Raw genomic sequence first — 12203 nt, 5'->3', positions numbered from 1 at the left:
CTTTCATCCCAAAACACTAAACCGATCCGATCGCAGTCCTCTCACTGTGTGTGTGAGTGTGTGTGTGCATGTTCCCAGACCCACGGTTCGTCTATTACCTGCTTCAGGTAATTAACATCATGTCGGCAGATGCAACCCCCCCCCCCCCCCCCCCCACACACACACACTGCACGGAGAGAGAAAGGGAGTAATTATAGAGGTATTTAAAGAGATGGTGCATGTGTGTGTGTGTGTGTGTGTGTGTGTGTGTGTGTGTGTGTTTTCCTAGAGACGGGGGTCAGAGATGCACCCAGGCACTGAAAATACTGACTGACGGGCACTGGTTTTACACATGTTCACTGCTACACATGAAGATATACTTGTACTTCTAATTTTAGACTTCTTCACTTCAGAAGTTTGAAATAGTTGAAATCAAAAAAGCATGCACTTGTTTAGCAAACTCCCATGTCTCTGAAAGAATGAACATTTTGAGACTAGTCTGGCAAGTAGCAAAACCAGAACTATTGCCAGCCAGTAATGTTACTAGTTTTAGGATAATGCTGCAACTGTTTAGTCCTGCGAGAATTGACCAAATATTTTAGATGAAAGGTTGCCTTCAAAAGAAACTCATGATCTTGCAGTCATACCACGAGAAAACGGGTACACAGTATTTGGTGTTCAAGTGGTAATGCAGCTGCTAGACAACTGCTAGAAGCTAGCTAACAACTTAGCATTCTGACAATCAGGTAACTTGCTATGAATGCAAAGGTATCATGAAAAGATGAGGCTGCTGGGAATACCAACATTTTCCTCAGACATGCATATATTAGGTATGTCATCCTCCTCCTCCATTTATGAAAGCAGATCAGAGAGTTTCCACATTTGAGGTTTTGACTACCACAAGAGTTCGCCATTCACATAACGTCTGGTTGTGAACTCGGTAAAACACAACCCCATTTAAAATAAAAATGACTTCCCTTTAATAGTCAGTGAAGTGTTTGATAGTCTAGGTAGATCTTTTTTTGTGCTGCAGAGCTTTTGACATTCAAACTGCTCCATGTGGACTAAATAAGGTCTAGGACTTTGTACACCTTCACTGATTTGCTTTTAATATTCTTTATTTCAAGTTACATACTACATTACCTTTACTTTAAAATGCATATATAACCTTTACACGCCGCCAGGGTTAAGTGTAGGGTGTTTAACCCTATAGAGAACCTTAGCGTATTCAGACAATGCACTGATTAAAACATGCTTCTATATTCCCACCTGACACTCTCAGGTGCAGCACTGACACATGTTTCCACATGTGTGACCGTATTGAATTGCAGTGGTGCGGATCTGTCAGTGGAAGCACTGGAGTTAGGCACAACAAGCTGTCAGTCTTGTTGTCAGCGCAACTGAACACTAAGTTGACTTAGTGTTCAGTTGCCAGTTGACATTGCTTTGTGTGAACTGGAGCTTAAGATAAAACACAGGTAAAGGTATGTGCAGACGCTGTGTGACCCAGGTTAAGCCGTTCTGGAATGATGTTCATGTACACAAACACTATACGCAGAAAAAGTCACATAAAAGGTTTTCAAGGGACAGGAAATTTTAAAGATAAAAGCATTACATTCCTATGTGGAAAGGGAAGAATATGAAGCCGAGGCATGACAGGAAATTTACTGTGTATGTCCAAAATTCCCGTTTTTATAGGTATAAAGCTAAAACAAACACACAATAGACCAGCTTAAAGAAATGTCCAGGTGAACATGCAGACAGGATATGACCCTCCTGTTCTCTGTTCTGCCTCTCAGTTGGAGGCAATATGTTGTCATATAGACACTGGCATTTATCAGGAATTTAAACTGAATCAGAAAAACTCCCTTCCAATAATAATGTCTTGTAATCTTTACTTACTTTGTGTCTTCTGGGCACATGAAACATTTGTGTCTGTCGAGATCAAAAGAAAATGATGGTGGAGTTCCTTAGGGTCAATACTTTGATGACAGTGAGAGAAAGCCAGGGCTCCTTAAAGTACTGCTCGGTTAAAAGGTCAAATGGTGCATGAATCGTCTTGTACCATGAACAACTTGCAAAACGTCGTAGGAACTGGATGAACCTAGATGATGTGTCCAAACTTTGTTGTGTCACCACCAGTCCATTCAGACATGCGCTTCACAAACTTAAAGGTGTTCTTTGGAGTTGGGTTGAATGCGTCGTTCCAAAACAGTTTCACAGTATTTGTGTTAATGGGTAGTTAGTGTTAGCAGTAACTGATAGTCCATAAAGAACCTGATAGCACAGGATGCATACATTATGTGTACAAAGCTGAAAATGATTTAGATACTTTGAGACTTCAGGAACTCTGGCGGTCATCATCTGCTGTAGTGCAGCATCCCAGGAGTTCTCCCAAGCCTTTCCCTGGGCACATCAAATTGTCCATTTCATTACACCAACTCTCCTTCACTGTCCCTTGAATTATTTGAATTCCCCGACAGGGAAATATTGAGGTCCTATATGGTGTTTCTCTAGAACATCAAGTCCGGAGACTCCCTGCAGACGATGAGATGACATTCCTGACCTTCTTGGTCCGGTACGCTGGAAACCAACTTCTCCCTGCTTTCATTCCTTCTGTTTGCCTCCATCCTCCCTTCTTCCCGAGGTCCTTCCTCTGCTTCAGGGTCAGGGAGTTGGAGGAAGAGACAAAATACCTGGATGAATGAGAAAGATGGAGATACAAAAACATAATCGTCTTTGTTTAGCTTTCACAGTAGAATGATTAGATATTGAATTTATAATTAATTTGCTTGGGACTGTTTGGCGTCTCAGAGCTTGAACATGGCATGCGTTAATTAGTGTAGTTTGAGGTTTTATGACTAACCAGTTAATCAAAAAGTGTTAGGAAGCAGGTCAGGAGGGGAAGAATTTCAGAGTTTAATAACTTTTAAGGCATTGCCACTGTAATGAAAAGAAGAACTATAAAGGGAAGGTTTTCCTATGCAAAGGTTTCGAAGACTGCCATTCCTTTACCAAATCTTCAAGGACTTTTTAAACCTTGGAATGATGCTCCTCGCAGGAAGAGGGCAAGAGTGTGGAGGAGTGAGGCAAGGAAATAAAATAATGAAAATAGTTCCTAAAGCAAAATAGGTCAGGAGGAACAGCTGTATAATGGGGTCAACATGTTCCCCTACTGTCAGATGGAGATGGGTAAACATACACTTGCGTTGCCAACAACTTTTCAGTCTAACATTTAACGATTAGTGGCGTGAGTGATACAAACACATACAGTCCTGTGTGGTGGTGAGGGACAGCTTGTCTTAAAAGAAATGCGAGACAGAGGAATGTATGTTGCATGCGGTCTTTGGCAGCAAGTAAAGTGATGAACACGACATAACTTGATGTCTTGCGTTTAAGGGCATGAATGGTTGATTTGACAGGATATTAGCTATAAATATGTTATGTGGTTTCCAAAGTTTCCTCCTACCGTTTTATTAGTTGTTTAATCATACCATGTATTTGTCTGAGTTGCTGTGCCTCCATCAGATGCAGCATTTTCCTCATGAGCCCCGACGTAATTTTTGTCCTGTCACTGTCCAGATGCTCTAATGTCCACCTGAGAGACACAACGGTTGATGAAATGCCAGAAAGACGAATGTGTCTGGGGCATCGTTGTTCAACCTTGTCGATCAGTCATTTTTAAACACAGTGCCTGAGAAGAGGAGTACCTGTAGGGTACAGGCGAACACACCTGGTTTGGAGTAGTTCTTCCTGGGTCACGTCATCTCTCATCTTAAACCTCCTGCCTCCTTGGGGGGGGGGGGGGGGGGGGGGGGGGGGCAATCCGTGTGATTGATTTTGTCCTAAGGTTGTGCCTGTGTCACTGTGTTTTTCAGACTTTCACAAGAGGTCACACACGAAGGAAAACTAGCATGCAACCGTTACATGCATGCAACTGGACATGATTAGAGGTTTTAAACCACAAGTATCCTAGCGTAGCTAATATAAGCAACATTTGACATTTGTGTTCATTTTTAATGGAAGACGTTTGTATGCAGCGACAAACGGCGCCCAACACTCAACGCTACACGACGGGCATGACTTTAAAAATGATGACGCCATTTAACAACTTCATTGAAAGCTTGAGTGACACTTCAACTGCAACCACTTGGCTCTTTTGTAACTTTTATTCTCATGGTGTGAATGTAGTCTAACTGTTTTCTGTTTGAAGGTTTCAGGTGTTTTTTCACGGCTAAAGTGTTTCCTCACGCCAGTTTTTAATCTCTAAAGCTTTTAAAACTTTCTGTTTTTGAGATTACAGAATAGAAAGCACACCAGACAGCAGTTCCCTTTACAGTATCCTTATTTTCCAATAATTTAGTTTTATATTGATGCATTTGCATGTTGACAAAATTCATTCATTCATTCATTCATCTTCTATACCCAATTATTCCTGTTAAGGGCCGCTGGGATGTTGACAAAATCTCTGGCAATATTTCCAGTTTGACTACAGACTACTGATGGTAGTATGGGCAAAATGCAAGGGAAATGTGAGGTTTAGAGTGTAAACATATGTGTGATCATATCATATCACACATCAGATAAAGTGATTCCTTGAGAGAATAAGGCATGATATATCTGATTTCAGATGCATAAACAAAAACAACATAAACAAAATGAGCCGAGGGACAAAGTTAGTGGGAGGCTTGCTGGAGTTTTCAGTTTATGAGACTGTATAAGCAACTCCCGTGGATTAGTGCGATTATTAGACAATGTCCCAAGGGGAGAAAGTCATCTATCCTTAGTTGACTGACAAGAGGTGTGCTCATAATGCGTTCCATATTTAGACAACAACACTCTGGCACCGTTTTAATACCACATGCAGTTTTGTTCTTCCTAACTTTTAGTAAGTAGCTTAAAATAAGTCTGCTGGGATCGTCCCGAATGAGCATCACCAAAAAGATTCCCCGCTGAAGTGCACCCTGTTGTAATGTCAGATGGTTTGTCTGGCAGTGTGTCTTGTTGCCAGGCTTGTGTGGTAGCATCCCCTTTCTCCTCTTCCTTCTTGCCTTGCGCTCCAGACTGTTTTGGACTCGGTTAATGCGACTGTGGTTTATTTGCGGCATATGATTCCAGGAGAAGATATGCAGACACAGACACAAGCATGCCAGACTCATTTCGCAGTTTGCAGTAAGAATAACTGCTGCAACAGAAGGAAGCATGCATTACAAATTAACAGCATTTTAGGCTTTGTCTTCAAGCACTACATGGGCCAGCGTTCCTCGTATTGGGGTTTGGGGCTTTGGTTGAGGTCATTTAGAAAGCAGATGTGGTCACAAGAAATTCTATGAGCGATATGGTGGTGGAAGAAGTGCTCAGATTGTTGGAGCCATGTTCAGACAGCTCCTGTATCTTATGTCGTGCTCATACTACAAAACCAGAACACCGGCAAGATGCACAAGTGCTTTAATCACCCAGACATCGGAAATAAAAGCTGTTGCTGTGGATTCCCCATGAAGAGGCAATGCTTGCCTCTCTGATAGTATGCACAATAATTTGTGCCAGTAATTCCAAACTTGCCAAAAAATATCAAGGTTATCCTCAAAGTGGGTGAGGACATGTCTCTGGCACAAGCATGGTCACAGATTCAGTCACAGTCTTGCACAGCTCAAAGATTTGTAACAGTGCTTCATAGGATACAACTATAAGTAAAAGTGACTACAGCTGTCTGAAGGTACCAAAACGCAACATACAACCCCTTAACCCTAACCATAAGGACATCATGAGTAAATATACTTTAAAATGCAAGAAAAAACTGCAAACTTCCGCATCTCAACAAACACATCTCAACATTTTTCTCATCTTTTATCAGCAATGCCACAACAATTCAGAGTAGGAACATTTGTAATTATAATAATCGCGCTCACAAGTCTGTTGACAGCATCTGATTACAGCTGTGGAAAATATGTGCGTCATTAAGGTGGGTCACATTTGCATCATCTTTAAAGTGTGTGATACAGCTTTATGGTCGACGGCATGCATCTCATGTCCAAGGAGCTCATTTGGTATTCCAGTGCATTGCAATGCAGAGCATCCGGACTTCCATGTCTCTGCTCCTGGCATGGAGACTGCACACTAAGTCTCGGTATGTGGTGGGATGTTTAGCGCGATATATGGCCTCGACTGGCTCCACGGTATACGTGAAAGAAACACTTGCATTGCATCGCACCTAGATACAAAAGAGAGGCGAGGGTAAATCCTGAGAGCATAAAAGAAGACCAGACGGCTGAAAATCTCTCTTTTGAAGCATGTTTATTTATTATTGTCAGTGTACAGTGGGAACTGGTATGGAGGACACTAATTCTTTACCTATACCCTGGCATCAGTCTGGATTTATCTCAGCCACTTTGTGTGTAAGAATTCTTTCGGGCTCAGACTAGCATTCTGTAACCCATAACGTGTACTTGTAGGCTTACAGAAGCCATGTGCTTGTTTGGACACATAACTGACCTTAGGAGATTGTTGCACCGATTCCCAGCCTTTGCATTCTTGCACGCTCCTTTCTGTCGCTTTGCGTGCCAGCGGCTGTTGTTTTTGTCCGCTTCTGTGACGAGCTATTGCACTGCGCTCTTCTCACTTCGACGTGCCAAATTTCCCAACTTTTTCCCAAATGAAAAAATAAATAAATAAATCAGTCCCCCGAGTGCTCTTCTTGTGAACTGGAGGCGAGCCAAATATCTGTCTATTGTCTGCGGATTCCAGATTGATGTTTTTTTTAATAATAGAAATATGTCAACACAGCCTCGCCTCCAGGTAACCCAGACATTTCCACACTGCTTCCATCCTCAGTCTGGGAGAGAGGCTACTGGAGTTGCCCCGGCTCTGTTGTAGCATGCTAAAATATGCATGCAGTTTCGAGCTATGTGCATGTATTCATCTCCTTGTTTTGTGTCAACTGGACTAAAGGCATTTATCACTGAGCAAGCCTGACTTTGTTCTTTCTAGTCAGAAGAGCCTTTTGTTTCTTCTGGTAAATTAGTCAAATTAGAAAATACTTGTACTCTGTATTTTGAGAGACAGAAGGAAGGCAATATAAGCAATACTGAACTTTGACCAGTTTCCTTGTGAAATATGACAAGCAGATAAGAGTGTTCTTAGACAAGGAAAACTTAATTGTTTGGAAAAATAACAAAGAGAAGAAGAAGAGTGAAAGCAGAATGATACACAAAAAAGCAGTTTTATTCCACAACAAGGAACTGAATTCAAAATAGAAAGTTTCACTCTTTAATTAGAGTGAGATGCCAAGAACATAGATTGGATGTTTAAGAAAATGTGCAATCAAGAGTAAGAGTTTAACCCAGAAGTAAGTGACACAAACTCTCAGACAGTTCATTTTACTGTAAGCTGTGCAAATAACTTTCTCTCTATAAAATAAAGCACAGAAAAAAGTTTTCCTCTGACATAACAGAGTGCCAAGTAGTTTTGTTCTGAAATAAGATGCCAGTCTGTATCTAAGATGTGAATGTGAGTGTTTTGTTCTGAAACAGGCCATGGGAAGGAAAAAAACGATACAGTGTGCATAAATCACGATTCCCAGTGGAACCCTAAACCCTCACTTTACTCTTCTGAGCATCCAGAGGTCCCCACGAATGCTTTGTTATCGAGCATTAAACCTAGTCGTGACATGTTTGTTTAAGGTTGCCTTTCTTTGCGTTACTTTGTTAATCCTTAACTTCCTTTCCCAGTCTCAGTCCCACCACCATAAAGGGCGCATGAGCGATCTGCAGGAAGGCGCAGTTTAAACCACCTTAAACGATGTTACCTCCAGTGTTTTACTTTCATCACTGTCAACCACAACCGCAGCTTCCGTTATCTGCTGAGCTGCTTCGTATTTACTCACTTAGATGCATACATACATGTAAGTACACACATCGCCTGAGGACCCCCAACACTAAAGAAAGGCATTTTGCGGTGCCTCCCTGTCATTATTTTCTTGAGTGTGCGTTTGCGGGCACTCTCTCAGGTGGGAGAAGACAGCTTTGTGATTTAGGAGACTGAAACAGTGCGATAAAAAAAAAAAATAAAAAGCTAATTTCCACCTCTTCCGCCATGCCTCTAGTTATCCATCACATAACAGAATCACCTGCTGCTTTCTTTATCAGCTTTGGTATCTTACATACACATCTGTCCCCGCTGTTTTTTTTTTAATTCATTCTTTTTTCCAAAACCTGTTTCAAAACCAGGTTTTCTCCAGATAACTCATTATCATCCACCTGTAATGAAAATGTAGCTTTGGCTTGAAACCAATTCATAAAAAATCACCAACTGATTTCCTAAGGTGAAACTCTCTATATAGATTTGTCACCCCTAGGCTTCCATACTACAGTTGTGAATAGTCATATAAAACATCTAAAATTTGTTTAAAAATAAACCCTAACTGCAGTTAAATTGCAGAATAAAAACCAACACTCATTACGGTTGACAGTCTAGAAATACCTGAGACTCTTTCTCTGGCTTGTCCTTGAGCTTCAGTGACAAAAGCATTCCTATATTCCCATTCACAGCTTCAGGCTGTATTTTACTGCTTCCCATCAAAGTCTAATAGTGTGTAGGTAACTGTTGTTCTCCCACCAACCCTGGCCTCTCCTCTGCCTCTTTATTCTCTCTCAGACATAGATTCACATACTGTCCAAACGCACAGAGTCATGCACTGAAATGGAGGAAGAGAAAGGACTGGGTCAGATCACAAAAGACGGAGCGTCAGGGTGATATTTTAACCTCACCATGCTGCTTTAAGAGCAGCCTATTGACTAGAGAGAAGAGGAAGCGAGGGGGTGTCTATGCCATAGCTGGCAATGTCAAACTGCCTGCAGGCTACTTAAATGTAGACATGCTCTAAGCCTGGTAACACTGAGTGTTTGTGTTTTTCTGTCCCTGTATTCAGTTGAGTGTCTTACCAAAGAGTCCCACACATACTTTGTTACGTTGTACATTCTGCTGCAGTGAATGGGGCAGATCTTCAATCTTTAAGGGCAGGAAAACTTCCAAAATGTTTATTTTGTAACTGTAAATGGGCTTCAGGTCATGTCTGAGTCTCCCTTTATATTGACTGGCTTTGAAGTTTGGCTATATAGCTAATTTTGACATCGAGACACTTAAGTGGTTACATGACATAAATTGAAGGGATAAAGCAACATTTTGAGAAAATATATACTGTATTGCATTCTTTTTTTGTGAATGAGATGATGTTACTTGCCTGTCTTAGCCTAGCTTAGCTTAAAGATTGAAATCTTGACCAAACAGCAAGATGGTGTGTGTATGACTAAAAAGGGAGATGCATGGTGCCTTCCAATGGCAATTGTGAGTTTATGGTTACGACACGGGAAGTTATGTACACAAAATGTTGTAACATCGTGAACTTTTTAGAAAAGACATGTAAGTGGTTACACACCCTACTTTAAAGGGCTGAATAATTCAACAATTTGGTAAAATGTATTGGCTTTCTTTGTGAAGGTAAGATGGGAAGTGACAAGCCTAGCTTAGCCAAGCTTAGTCTAACATGAAGACCGTACCAAACAACTAGCTGGCTTGTATATGAAAAAAAAAACAAAAAAAAAAACGGTAGATATAATGTGTTTAGTCATAAAGTTTAGAGGTGCAGGTATGTTCCAGATCTGAGGCAGATGCTATGCTATCTTTCCTCCCCTGCTTCCATTCCTTATGCTAAACTAGCATGACCCAGCTCTAACTCCTGCCCAGAAATATGAGTGGGAGCAGCCATGTCTACTCAGTCTCAAAGGGTAAGCATATAAGTGAAATGAGTTTAAGTCATTCATTCATTCATTGAATTACATTGATTTTGCTTACATTTACTTTAAAATCACAGGAGTTTGCTATAACTAGAATCAGCAACTATTAGACATCGGTGCAGGCTTTGAACTGAAACATTTTCCATAAAAAGTCTTGCTGTCTAGTTTGTGAAGAATCTCAAGGACTCTCTCAGTTTTTTGTTTTCTTGTTTTTTTTTTTTTGAAGCAGTGGCCAAATTGAAACACTGTGCGGGACCAGCTTTATTCTGTCTGCTGCTTTACAGCTTATTTCAAGCCTTGACCATGACTTGTAGGAACACCATATATGGACATTTCACTGTGCTCTAAATCAGCCCAAAAACACACCACACTAAGAGTCACTGTTTCTTCTAAGAGTAACCGTTTAAATGCAGTTCATGCCCGTTTTATGGTAGTTTAGGAAAGCGATATACACCAATTAGTTGAGAAAATTTTGATAGAACGTAAAGAAGTGTCACACTCGCTTCACATGTCTTTTCCATTTAAGGACATCACTCTGTGCTCCAGGTCTGTTAACATTACAGCTCAGAGGATCCACTGGGGATTCCATATGGACTGAAGTTCCTGTTTGTAGAAATGTATGTGTAAGCAGTGTAGGCAGAAATGCAAGCAATGTCAAGGATCTTGAAATGAGCTCTTAACAGAAGTGAGTAAACTGCAAGATTAAATTAAATGAGCCAATGAGAAAGAGAGAGAAACGTTTTTTCGATTTTTCCGTATGTTGTGAACGTATTGAGAAACTGACAATAAAGAAATCTTGAATCTTGAAAATCTTGAATCAATGAACAATTAACTGATATAGATGGGTACTCAAAAAGAATGATGGTAAACTTGATAGTTGTTCAATGGTCAGCTTCTTTTGTGTTGCCAAGTCAACTATAACTTTTTCACTATTGTCAGTGCATCACTAATGTACGGGAAATGTGAAATAAGGTAATTAGAAACTAAAATAGACTTAATAATTCATATAATTACCATTAATTGTGACTAAAATAGCATAATTTACAAGTAGTAATAATTTTTTGAATAAAAATTTTCAAAAAAGACTGAGTGCTGCTACTAACAACAATCAGGATCATACAGGTGTAGATGATATGCAAGGCATCTGACACATTTATTATATATTTCATGAAATTTGCTGAATGGAAAGCAACGACTTGCTGCATGAGTTGACCTTTCCTAGAGTTACATTGGACTTTTAACTGTTCAAAAGAAATATTTTTTTATCCAACCGGGATTTGTGAAATCGTATGATGGCACCATTTCCAATCTGTGTGAAATAGTTCAAGCTCTGAAACTGACCCCAACCTCTAACCTTCGTGCATGGAAAGGGTCAAAGTCAGCGGGTGGAGACGCTCCCTGTTGAGATCATATAATATCAGCATCATCAGTCAGATTTTTCTGACATGGATCAAAGCTGTCTCCACCTGTCTGGTCCTCTTTGACTCTTCCACGCCGCTGCCAAGTCAGTTAGTCACCATAATAAGTGTGATTTAATAGACTGCAGTTGCTGTTAGCTAGTCAAGAGGGTAAAAGTGAAGTTTAATGGACTGAAAAATCCTGTGGTCTCATTACACTACCGCAGGCTCTTCCAGGTCTGTGTGTTTTGGGTCAGCGAGTAGCATTTCCCCTCTGTTTGTGATCAGATGACTGGGAAACAATGAACTTGTCTGGCTTCTCCACATCGCCCCCAGTGGTCAAAACGGGAACTCATAGAACGGGGTCAGCTTGCAAACCGCTGAGCCTGGCAGAGATTCAGCTTTTAAGTCCGAGACACACACCCTGTCTTCTTTACAAAGCTCATAGAGATCAATCAGAGCACACGATTTAACCCTTGTGTTTTTATATGTCTGACTGTACAGCAGTCATATCAGCAGACTGCGGTGCTCTTTTATTTTTGTGGGTTTAAGTGTTTGCACTTGCAGTTCAATCAGCAAAAGCCAGACGACTCGTGAAGTACACACAGCTGACGGACCGATGACTCAGAGGGGGAAAATTTTGTCTGTCTCGTCAATCCAACAATTCACAGATTAAAAAGGTTTAAAAGCAGAGGAAGAGTTTTTTTATGATCGCTGGGGTAGGGTAATTGTGGGATGGGAGGACTTCAGCCACAACTGAAGGTTAATCAGGCTTGTGGTTGGCTCTGTTTTGCAAGCATGACCTGACTCACCGAAGAAGGAAAGAAGGTGAGGTTGGAGGAGCATTTAATTTGATTTATTCGACACCATTCCCCTTTAATGTAACCCTAGCATAGCTATATGTCGTGGAAACACAGGCCTACAAAGGACACAATTACATAATTAAATAATGTTGATAAGAAGAAAAAATTTTGTCCAGAATATTATTTGTTCTTAACTTGCCAACGAGGGCGGCACAGTGGCGTGGTGGTTAGCA

The 12203-nt window shown here is 40.8% G+C and overlaps 1 protein-coding gene across 3 annotated transcripts in view; it reads left to right on the top strand.

Moving 5' to 3' along the window:
- Window positions 1-12203, top strand: part of col4a6 (collagen, type IV, alpha 6) — a 114119-nt gene that overhangs the window by 35105 nt on the left and 66811 nt on the right. The gene's annotated exons all lie outside the window — the stretch shown is intronic.

The sequence above is a fragment of the Chelon labrosus genome (assembly GCF_963514085.1).
Source record: "Chelon labrosus genome assembly, chromosome: 1".
NCBI classification, from domain to species: Eukaryota; Metazoa; Chordata; class Actinopteri; order Mugiliformes; family Mugilidae; genus Chelon; species Chelon labrosus.
Note: the sequence above shows the minus strand (reverse complement) of the source record. Positions and strands in the feature narration are given on the sequence as shown.